Here is a 12,084-nt window from a genome sequence, read left to right on the forward strand (position 1 = left end):
TACATCCTCCATTAATTCGTGCATCAAACGATCATTTATAATCTTATTATGAAGTGTTGCCAACCTCATCATTACTTACTTAAAGATGCAACTCAAACTGTAGCTCTGAGCCGCCACGATCTGCCCTGTCAATTTCTCAAATATAATTTCTCCCCCGCAACATATTTGATTCTTTATATTCTCCCATTTTCAAAGCTATACTTATACATTCACCCTTGATTTCTGTGGCTCTCAGCTCTGGTTGAAACTGTGCAGAAGTGTTGTGATTGCATTATCTTTGCAAACTGTGGATCCAACAGCCACATCTCAGCACGGAGGCACTTTTGCAGTGGCAGCAGGATAAAATCTCTGCTCCGAGGATAATGAGATGGATCACATGCGTGGCAGCACTTGCTAAGTTACATGGTTTTAACTATCTATCAATGGGCTCATTTTCAAGCCACTTCAACCGCCTATAGCCTGACTGGGCTGTCTCCACTTTGACTGGCTGCCTTGTTAAAATGTGGATGTTTCTGCTCTCGTACACATGGAAAATAAATTATCATTCTGAGGGTGCTATCAGCCGTCCCTAAATCACTCACGGCTTCATAATCACAGTACCTTCCTGGTGGCAATAAGCCACATTTATTTCACTCATCAGCGCTAAAAATAGACAAGGTTTAGCATAACTGTTCCTCTAAAGCTGTGGAAGGCAGGTTACTGATGTCCATGTGTGCCAGCCGGGGTTGATTTGCTTTCAATCCAATCAATTGTAAATAGAAACTCCCTCATTTGCTAATGGTCGAGCATTCACACGGATATCTCCTGGTTCGTTATGAAAAGCTTTTTTCAATTTTTTTGAATTTTGAAGAATATCCACTTTGCTGAATTGATTGCTGAATGGAGAACGAATTGAATCCGGCTTTTGTGCCAGCATTCAAAGCCACGGTTTAGCACATGTGCTTCACAAATTTGCAGCGAAATGTTCCAGGCCTGTCCTGTCTGATAAAATGCCTAATATAATTGACATCCTTCCTCCTGCTATACAACAAGGATTTGCAATGCAGGAAAACAAGCCCAGTGGTGCCGCAAAGACTCCTCGTAAGAAAATAAAGAGTCTCCATCACCTCGGCTTGAGGACACCACAGGGATATTTAAGGACAATTTAAAATCAGCTACGCCCACAAACCACACCTCTTGACTGTGGTGTCTAGAGAGCAAAGAGTCGAAGCAAGGTCGAAAAGTAATGTGGGGAAAAAAAACTTCCACAATGTTGTCAACATGCTGTAAAGACTACATCAGCGCTTTTTACAAACTAATAACGACAAAAAAAAAATCTCCTTCTGTTCGACTCTGAGGAGGACACCCGAAGGTGACACAGCTGCTCTGCCATTATGTTACTATCAGAGTCTCAGTCCTCCAGTTGGGATGCTTGATGATTCAGCATTAAGTTAACCAAATTACTTGTTTATGTAATTATATTGTCTATCATCTGCTGTGTCACCTACAATATGATCATTAAACCCAACCCCTCGTCGAGCGAATGCTTCCAGAACGCTGTGCACCCCCGATGTGCTGTTTGCAGACAACAAATATCAGCTATTACAATAATAAGAGGGTTTGTTTCCTCTTATACTTATTACAGATTCAAGTGATCACGTACACATGTATGCAAACAGGCATGATAAACCAACAACCAGACAAAACCTGGGTGATGACAGGAAAATAAATGGATTTATAGGAAATGTTGTTTTCTTTGGACTATGTAAATGAATGCAAAGTAAATGTAGAAAAACCAAGATTGGACATTTTGAAATGCTGTCTGCATCAGGCTCAGGCTATTCCAGACTATTGCCCGAGGCGGGTGATTTCATTTCTTTATTTCAAAGGAATACATCATTAGAAGTGTTTTCAGAGAGATACATGCTTTCTGTTGGAGCCTATTAACTTCTATTTATATTTCATGATTTATTTACCAGCAGCTTATTAGCATAAATTTATGAGGGAGGAGTGACACAAAAGGCCACTGTAGGTCTGGCACTGATGTGAGAAACACTTAAATAAGCCAGCAGTTCGGATGGGAGCGGTTTGAAATGGACTTTTAATCCTTTCACCACTTTCTCCAACATCTTGAAACAGATGTGTGACACACTGTATACCTGGGATTAGTATGTAACTTGCAACATGTCCTCATACCTTAATGACTGAATAGATCGAATGCCAACAACAACCAAAATGACATATATGACTGTTGGGGAGAACCAGCGACAGACTTACTGGACCTTTGTCGTACGCTCACAGTTTGGTTGGGTTTAGGAAAAAATTATAGTTTGGGTTAGAAAACGTACAGTGAGTCCAATATGTATTTGATCCCTTGCTGATTTTGCCGGTTTGCCCACTAATAAAGACATGATCAGTCTATAAATTTATGATAATATGTATTCAAACATGGAGAGACAGAATATCAAAAAAAAAATCCAGAAAATGAACCTAAGGAATATATATTAATTGATTTGTATTTCATTGAGGGAAATAAGTATTTGATCCCTTAGTATTCATTAGGAGTTCTGGCTTTTACAGACCAGGTAGACACTCCCAATCGACTTGTTACCTGAACTGAAGCCACCTGTTCTCACTAATCACCCGTGTGAAAAACACCTGTTCACAGAATCAGACAATCAGACAGATTCCAAACTGTTCACCATGGGGAAGACCAAAGAGCTGTCTCAGGACCTCAGAGTCAGGATTGTTGATCTCCACAAAGCTGGAATGGGGTACAAAAAGATTAGCAAGGTGTTGGATTTGAAGGTAACAACCATTGGTGCAATTGTAAGAAAATTTAAAAAGCATAACATGATCATCAACAGACCTCGGTCCGGTGCTCCTAAGAAGATTCCACCTCGTGGGGTAGCAATGATTCTGAGAACGGTCAAAAATCATCCTGCAACCACTCGGCAGGAGTTGGCAAATGACCTGAAGGCAGCTGGGACCACAGTTTGCAAGGAAACAATAGGCAACACTTTGCGCAGCAATGGGTTAACATCCCGCAGTGCCCGAAAGGTACCCCTTCTCAAGAAGGCACATGTGGACGCGCGCCTTAAGTACGCCAATGATCACCTGAAAGATGAACCAAGTTATTGGGAGAAAGTTATGTGGTCGGACGAGACCAAAATTGAGCTTTTTGGCCTCAATTCTACCCGTCATGTGTGGAGGAAAAAAAATGCTGCTTATGACCCCAAGAACACTGTGCCCACCGTCAAGCATGGAGGTGGAAGCATAATGTTTTGGGGGTGTTTCTCCGCCAAGGGTACAGGGCTACTTCACCGCATCACTGGGAAGATGGATGGAGCCATGTACCGTACAATCCTGAAGGACAACCTCCTCCCCTCTGCCAGGAAGCTGAAAATTGGCCGTGGTTGGGTCTTCCAACATGATAATGACCCGAAGCACACAGCAAAGGCAACAAAGGATTGGCTCAAGAAACATCACATCAAGGTCATGGAATGGCCCAGCCAGTCACCGGACCTCAATCCGATCGAAAATCTATGGAGGGAGCTGAAGGTCAGAGTGGCCAGGCGACAGCCCACCAACCTTCATGATTTAGAGAGGATCTGCAAAGAAGAGTGGGCCAAAATTCCACCTGGTGTGTGTGCTAAACTTGTGGTTAACTACAAAAAACGTCTCACTGCTGTGCTTGCAAACAAAGGCTTTGCCACTAAGTATTGAGTGTGTTTGGCCAGAGGGATCAAATACTTATTTCCCTCAATGATATACAAATTAATTAAAATATATTCTTTAAAGTTATTTTCTGGAATTTCTTTTTGATATTTTGTCTCTCCATGTTTGAATACATATTATCATAAATTTATAGACTGATCATGTCTTTATTAGTGGGCAAACCGGCAAAATCAGCAAGGGATCAAATACATATTGGACTCACTGTATGTTGTGTATGTAACTTCAGTTACATTATGTGTGTGACGTTACTTAACTACATTAGCATGTTAAAATTAGTCTCCGTTGACTGTTGGTTTCACACTGGTCACAAACAACAGTATCCTAAATTAAAGTCCTGTCCTTGTTTAACTTGACCCTCCATCCCAATGACCTCCCAATGCAGGCTTTATCCTTCTTTATGCTACTTTACCTGATGCCCTCCTTTGCTGCCATAATAAATACTACGGCCACTAGAGGTCGCCACCTAACTTCTTTTCAGTGATGAGGACAGGCTGGAAACAGTTGCAGTTTGTAGTGAAGTACTTATGCTACACTTACAATAAGTCAACATTGATTTGTGGTTGCACACAGGAAATGACCGGTCTTCTGGGTGAGGGCTGGATGTGTTTCATTCATCCACCCTCCCAAAGCTCCTCCATATGTGGACTGCCACTCTTTTTTTGTCACCTGACTTCCTCCTTTGTTCATTATAACTACGACCACTAGGGGAAGCCGACACTGCGCTGGATTACACTTTGATTTGATCTCGCTCTGTCCCTCCGCTGCTGTTCTGACTCATTGTTCTGGGCAGTGACTACTTCCTGGCTGATGACGCCCACCTCATGTGTTTAAAACTTTCTTGTAGTGTTTTGATGTCTATGTTGATTTGGATGTGCGGTCCCCTTGCACATGATTGGATCCACTTGCTGCACTTCATCTACTGCTTCCTGTCTGACATCCCGTGCACCCTGATTGGAGTGGCAGCCGTTCTGGCCCTCCAATCCAGAGGAGACAATCTGGGGACTGGAAATGACAAATGTCTGGCCGGCTCTACAGTCAGGGCGGCTGATGTCTTCAGCCTGCCAGCTCGCCGCTGTGCCTCTCGTTGTTATGCCAGACTGTTGTGTCAATTAGTGTTTATTCCTTGTGAACGAGTACTGAGGCACTCATCGAACTACCATGGGACTGGGCCGGGCTTATTTTTAAACACACCAAGTATTTTTGTTATTACAATCAGATAAAGCAAAAGTTAATTGTAAACTAGTTGTCTTTTGGAAGAACATATAATTCTTTTATGTAATATAAAATAAAATATAGAATTTTCTTTGTTTAAGTAACATTTGTTGTACTTTGGCCATGCCGTGTGCTATTGTTTTGTGCTCCTTACCCTGTAATCATGGTCTGTAGTCACATAAATCAAATTAAATTAAATTAAATTAAATTAAATAAAAAGCAATTCCCTCTTTTAGAAACACCAGGCTTAGTGGTGCAGTTTTGGCTGTTTTGGGTTTTTCTTCCGAGCAAGGTTCGACAGTAACATTTTCATTTCACTTTTGGTTTCTTTTGAAAAATAGCAGCAACTCTTTTGGTTAAATGTATTCCTTTGATTGAAACAGCATTCTTTAGCCCTTTTCCTCTGTAGTTTGCCTTATTTATTTTCATTTGTAGCGATTCAAAGCTCCTCGTAAATAAATAACTTTATTAATACCAAAAAAAAACCTGGTTTGATGTTGCTTCACTTCTCACTCATGAGCTGGGCTGTAACAAGTAAAATGTTTTGATGTCACTATATGTCAGTGTGGAAACGCATTCATTAAGCGTAAAGCATAATCATCATTACATCAATATGTCATCCCATTTATTTTCTCTACTTAAGCGAAAGGCAAATAATTGGTAGTTTTTTCCTCACAAAGAAGTTTTGAAATTCACCCTTCTGCTGCAGCCGCAGTATATCCAGCGAGACTGTAATCGCTATAATTGGATAGGAAATGTTCGGTCTTTGATACAATAAATATCACTGAATAAAATACTATCATATTATATTCCTAAAACCACAAGTGTATCGTCAAGCAAAGAGTTTGGAGGAGAGTAGACAGATCAAGGAAAACGTTTTCCATAATTATCTTCAGACGGCATGTTTTATACTTTTCTTCCTCGCTGCTTTAATGCTTTAATACTGCAAGAAGTGGTCTCTTGGTTTAATCAGCACTACCCTCAGAGTAGTAGTTTTCAGTCTTTATTTTTGAATATGCACCACTCCCCTCCACTCCACACCTCTGGTTTTTCTTTTATTGCATTCACACAGCCAGAGACTGAGCAGCTTCAAGGGACGAGCTCTTCACGAATCTCCATATACATGCCATAAACTGTGCAATTATGTGTGCATTGTGTAGGAATTATATTATTTTATGTTTTATATATGCTAGTTCAGGGCCACAGGCTGGGTTTACATGTTTTGTGTATGCCATTTAAAAACATAAGGGATTCTGAACATCCATATAGACCAGTGAAGTTGTTTCTCAGTTGTTATGTGGTGTAAATAAGCCTCAAAATAGCGACTTATTCACACCTTTTCATTCTTCATCTATGGTTGCATTTATCACATCGGTGTATGTTTCAGAGCACTGTTATCGCCTGTAGCTGTCAGACGACATCTCATCAAAGCTAAGTAAAGTCTCCTTTGGTTTGTCTCATTTTGCAACAAGATAATCCAAATAGAAGAAGAATCTGAGTATTCCTTTAATCAATCAGTGTAGAATATACAATAAAGACCTGATTTGACTTTTGAGAAGAGACCGTCTGCTGATTCATTCACATAATAAGGAAGACAGACAATGTCTGCACTCCATAAATACACTTTAATGCTTTTAACAGCGTGGCAGCAGACAGAAAGTGATTTCACCGCTTGTGTTCTTGCAAATTTCAATGTAATATTCTGCTCTGCCATCAATATTAACAATTATAAACGCCATCAGATGTGCATCCAAATCCAATCAATAGCTCTTATGTTAAGCTTTCAGGAAATGCACTGCAGGCAGGAGATATATTTTATTCTGTCATTTGAGTGGGATTGTTATCTGGAGTTGGCGTTCACAAACTCTGCACAGGAAAAGTTTAAGCAAAAAGTGACTTTTTGTTCCAAAACATTAAAAATTAACTCATGTTGGAGAAAATATTATAATCCCATAATAGCCTGTATTATATAACCACTCGCTTATACATTGGAACATTTTTATAGCCTCACTGCATAGAGCAAAATTCAAATTGCAAGGCTATGATTGCACATCATTTGAAGTGTTAACCTTAAAGGAACAGTTCACCCAAAAATTAAAATTCGTCATGTTCATGTTCTACTCACCCTGATGCTGATGGAAAGTCAGGTGAAGTTTAGTAGTCCACAAAACATTTCTGGAGCTTCACGGTAAAACAGCGTTGCAGCATTATCCAAACAACTGAAGTAGATGGGAAAAATAAATAAATACAATGGCCAGATTTACAGGTTGTCTGAAGTGGGTGCACTCACTCGACCGCGCATTGCATCCAGAAAAGCTGTTTGAGAAAAGGTAAATGTCCAAAAAAAAGGTTATGATTTGTTGTGGCAGGTGATGACGGATTAATAAATGATGTATATTCAAGTATTACATAGAATAAAATACTAAGTAACAGAACTGTACAAAGATTTAAGTTCAAAGCAAAGTCTGTGGAGTTAAACTGCTGAGCAAGATGCAGAGAAGAAGACCCAAGTGCTGCGAGGAGAGGATTATATCTGGAGATCTTTAATTTCAGTCTTGGGCTTCAAAGGCCTGCAGAGAGAAAATGAGAGAGTTGGTGAGTGACCAGTGGGCTATCAGCAAATGGGTGGGCAGTGACACAGGGCTCATCACAGGGACCATTCTGGAGGTGCACACAAGACTAAATTACTCTGTCTGTCTGAATAAATTCTGGCTGTGGGCAACAGCCAGCTCCATCATTTTATTATGACTGAAACATCAGAAAAATAAGTCATGGAATAAGATTATCATTCCTCATCTGCAGTAAAAGCTCAGAGAAATTGAATGATGTAACACATTTAGGTGTAACGTTTTTTTTTATTTTTATAATAGATCAGGAAAACACGTTCTGTCTGACAGAGAGATGGAAAGCTGTTTGTATCACGAGTACTCCAATGCATCTTGTTTATTTTCGCATTATCACAGAGGGGGCACGGAAACAGCTCGAGATCAATCCTCTTTAATGCTTATGTGAGAGAAACATCTGGTTTTCAATTAGATATTTAGCAAGCCCCGACAACAGGGGGTTACCTCAAAGCAGTGGTAGTGTCACTGGGCCTGCAATAATGATGAGGCTAATGTGCCTATCGAACGACACGTGGATCGAGAGCTCAGCCAGCTGCAGTATCTTAAGATAGCTCTGCGCAGTCTGTTTCTTCTGATAAGGTGCAATCTGATTCAAAGAGATCAAGCATGCTGCAGGAATATAAGTCATCTAACAGGAAATAAAACCCAGTCAAAAGCCACAGATTAATAAATCCACACCCTCAATCAGAAAAACGTGATGCTGTCATGTTGGTCTCATGTACCTGTTTGAAATCCCAACAGTCCGCCGGCCTATCTCTGATGCCTTTTTGCCTGCATGAGTTTGAATAATACCCTCTGAGCATGCCAGGGGGTTATCAGCATTCACCTCCCGGTAACAACCTGTCTTATAAAGTTGTTTTGAAAAAGAGTTTTTTCAGCCGAGGTAGCAACATTTGAGAATACGGAGATAGCTGAAATAAATAAATAAAAAAAGAGGATCTGCTCGAGCTGATAAGACTTCAGGATGGTAAAATTGATTGCAGTCTGTTTTCCTCAGCGAAAATGTGGATATTGCTGATCTAACCAGAATCTTGCAAACAATACAGAAGAAAGGGAAGGATTTGGACTCATAACATCCTGTATCTGTGTTAGTCAAATAGCTTAGTTCAAGGGCCACTCTGGAGACGTGATGGGAGCTGTGGGACAGTTGATAAAACTCGGTTATCACTGCAAGCCTATCGACATTCACTCTACATGTTTATCTCTGCAGCAAAAAAAATGATTATGCGTTGTAACTGCAGTTCTATGATCACAGGAGGAGACCGTTAAAGGGCTCGACAGGTTTGGAGCGGGACCAGATTGGTGCTGGTGTTTTCCCTGCCTGACCCGACATTGTATTTCTCTCCTGCATGTGTCTGACATGCATGGAGAGGAGAAGTGAGGCATGTGCCCCTGCTGCTGCCCACACTTTCCCCCAGGCTTCCAACCTTCTTCTAGGAGGAGCGTACGAGCTGGTGATGATCAGAATGCCGGTGCTCTTCAGCCCGAGGCTGACGAGCTCTGGCAGCCGATCCAAATATCCCTCTAGCAGCTTTAACAGGTTAAAGCCGTGGGTATGACTGTAGAAAACAGTGCCAGCTAAATAACAAAAGTATTCAACCGAAAAAATCCCACCCCCTCCCTTCAGGCCTTTCTACAGAGCCAGTCCTTCGAAGCACATGAATGTGCACTGCCTGACTACACAGACACTGACTGCCCCAACTCTCACTGGTCAGCTGGGAAATGTGTTAGCGGCTATTTTGCTATATTCAACAAGCTTTCTTAGCTTTGTAATGTAACACATAAATAAACAACCTCGGTCTGAAAATACTACCCTGCGTGACAGTTAGTACCTACTGCTGTGTGCTTTGTGCTAACTGGGTTGGCCTGGCTCAGGGGCTGTGTGCTTTGTGCTAGCGTAAGCCCCTTAACAAGGCTGTTGCTGCTGCTGCGGCTCTTCTATGACTCAGGGCTGTGTGCTTTGAGCTACTTAGTTAGCTCAGCGGATTGTTGTAACCCCGAACCATATCCACCTACCTCCGATGTAAGAAAACACTCACATTATCTTTAACAATGTAAACAAAGAACAAGGCCATCATTAGTACTCACCGCTGTCAAGCTAGTTAATTGACTTTAGAAATACATCCACCTCGCCTTGTGGAAGACTCCCGTCATGAACTATGAGTGCACAGTGCAAAGGGCAGAGTGTGTGCAGGCAGGAAGGCACGTAGGTAGACAATTGGATGGGCTTATTCGAGGCCAGCAACCGCCACAGATACTGGATTTTTTTTCTTTTATTTGTCTGAGCATTTGATTTATTGATTCCTGCTGGGATTCTAAGACATTTTCTACAAATACAACAAAATATGCTTAATTGCCAGAAACCTCTCACAGCATCCCACCCTTGAAATACAGTCGCCCATTAAAGTGAAGTCATCAGAATGACTTGCATTTGTCGTCCATAGGATAATCAGCCATTACATTTGCTTGACTCAGCTTTACTCACACAGTCAGTCAGCCTAACACATGTAAAAAAAGTGTTGTGCATGGATTAACAACATTTTTAGTAAAAGTAGCCATGAGATTATGTTGAACATTTCAGTAAATCTAGTCTCGTTAAAACCATTTATCTAATCAGTATCTTGTGAAAAGCACAGGTTGAGAGATTAAGAAGCTTTGCAGGCAGTGTCTGGTTTATTGGTCCGATGGTATTAATTTAAGAAAACATCCAAAGCCGATGTAATGCCAAATCAAAATCAAATCCACCATGATGGTGAAATGAACAAAGCATTTTAATGTCACCAGATACACGCCAAATACTTAATAATTAAGTATTTTATTAATTATTAATTATTAATAAGCTGCTCAGGTGTTAGGTGCTGTTGTTTGTGAATAACAGGCGTTTAGCTTTTAGCTAGTTAGCTCACTAATTTTAGACTGAAGCTCCTACCAGATGCTTAAAATAAACCTGCTATCCAGCTGAAACATCAGCCTTTCCAACACAGTAACCTACATACTTACCCCATGTCACATCACGTTAATGTCGGCTTCCTCCAGCATATGACACACAAACACACAAACACACAACACTGAGTCCTGCCTGTCTGCTGCCAGTGTAGCCTGATGGCTCGCGCAGGACAGGAAACCGGATCTGCTCCATAGAAAAAAAACACTAATATTTGTCTACTTTCTTTTTGTCAATGAAAGAGATTTTGGTGAAATTTTCATCTTTTAAACTACATTTTATTCTTGACTGTATTCCTCAACAATATTGTTGATTAGTCACAGTTGGCAGTTAATGATATTGGTACCATCTTGTCATTGTCTTGTTTTATCATCGAAAAAAGGGTTGATGACAAACACATGTTGTCATAGTGTTCGTTCACGTCACTAATATGCATGGTGGTTAGGTCAGCTGGAAGGTGTCACAATAGCCACATTCATATTTAATACACAGGACTCCTCCCAACCAGCCAAGAGATATAAGGCCTGTTGATTATCTTGATTAACAGCATTTGTGTATACATATTACAATGAACACGGATGTAGAGATGGGTGACCAAACCTTAAAAGCCCCTAGAGAGGCTGAAAGCCTTTTTAAGTGGGACATCATGCACTCTACTGGTGAGTAAAAACAAATTTCTGGGCCGGTGTGATCAATACAGGCATCCTGCCACCACTGCAGCAATCATTGATTGAATAATGTGCAAAGCACCATGCTGTTTTTCAAACTTGTTACAAATAAATGTGCCTTGAATGGCCAGTATTGGAGAAACAAAAGGAAATAGGGACCGTTTGCTGTATAACTGTGTCTCCTGATGGAAGAAAGATGAGCATGTTGTTCTCGGGGGGGAATCCTGAAGAATAGCAGCATTTTGTCATCCTTTTAAAATACAATGAGGTGTATTGGAACAGACGTGATTAACCAAATATAAGTAATCACCAAGAAGAGAAATTCACTTTTGGAGATGTAATTTCAGTGCAGAGACGCCGAGCCTTTGAAACTGGCTGAAAACTAATGGCCTCTAAATCAATGTGCTGTCTGAAAATTACTCTGCAGCCCCTATACCAAGTGATGCTGCATTTAAATGACCATGATGCAAGTCCCCGAAAAAATAAACCTATATATATATATATATATATATATATATTCATATTGTTGTCATGGAAACAGTCCAAATAGCCAGTCCCACAAGGCTGCCAGCCGCTGATGGTCTGAGGCTGTTTTTGATGATAAGCTGACCTGACAATATTTTTTGTGTCCCCATGGAAGTAGGAAGAAGCCACCAAACACTGATTTGATCAAAACGGATCTCAAACATCATTCCAGCCAGGAAGAGTGTCATCTTTTAGAAGTCAGACTCACACTGGAATATTTGCATAACGACCTTTCCGACCACAGACACCACTGTCACATGACCGTGTGACATTTTGAAATACAGTATTGGTGTTTAACACTATTTGTTACAATAAAAAATATAATATGGAAATTAATTGTATCATTTACTTAAAGCTCTTGTTAGTAAGATAGTAATACTGATGCTTTGGGATT

The 12,084-nt window shown here is 40.6% G+C and overlaps 1 protein-coding gene across 4 annotated transcripts in view; it reads right to left on the bottom strand.

Moving 5' to 3' along the window:
• Positions 1-12,084, bottom strand: part of nectin1b (nectin cell adhesion molecule 1b) — a 243,200-nt gene that overhangs the window by 175,134 nt on the left and 55,982 nt on the right. For all 4 annotated transcript variants that reach the window (XM_084351956.1, XM_084351958.1, XM_084351959.1 and 1 more), the window contains exon 3: positions 7,055-7,148. The gene's annotated coding sequence lies outside the window, so the exon portion shown is untranslated. The remainder of the gene's footprint in view (positions 1-7,054; positions 7,149-12,084) is intronic.

The sequence above is a fragment of the Pagrus pagrus genome (genome assembly GCF_965226575.1).
Source record: "Pagrus pagrus genome assembly, chromosome: 4".
NCBI classification, from domain to species: Eukaryota; Metazoa; Chordata; class Actinopteri; order Spariformes; family Sparidae; genus Pagrus; species Pagrus pagrus.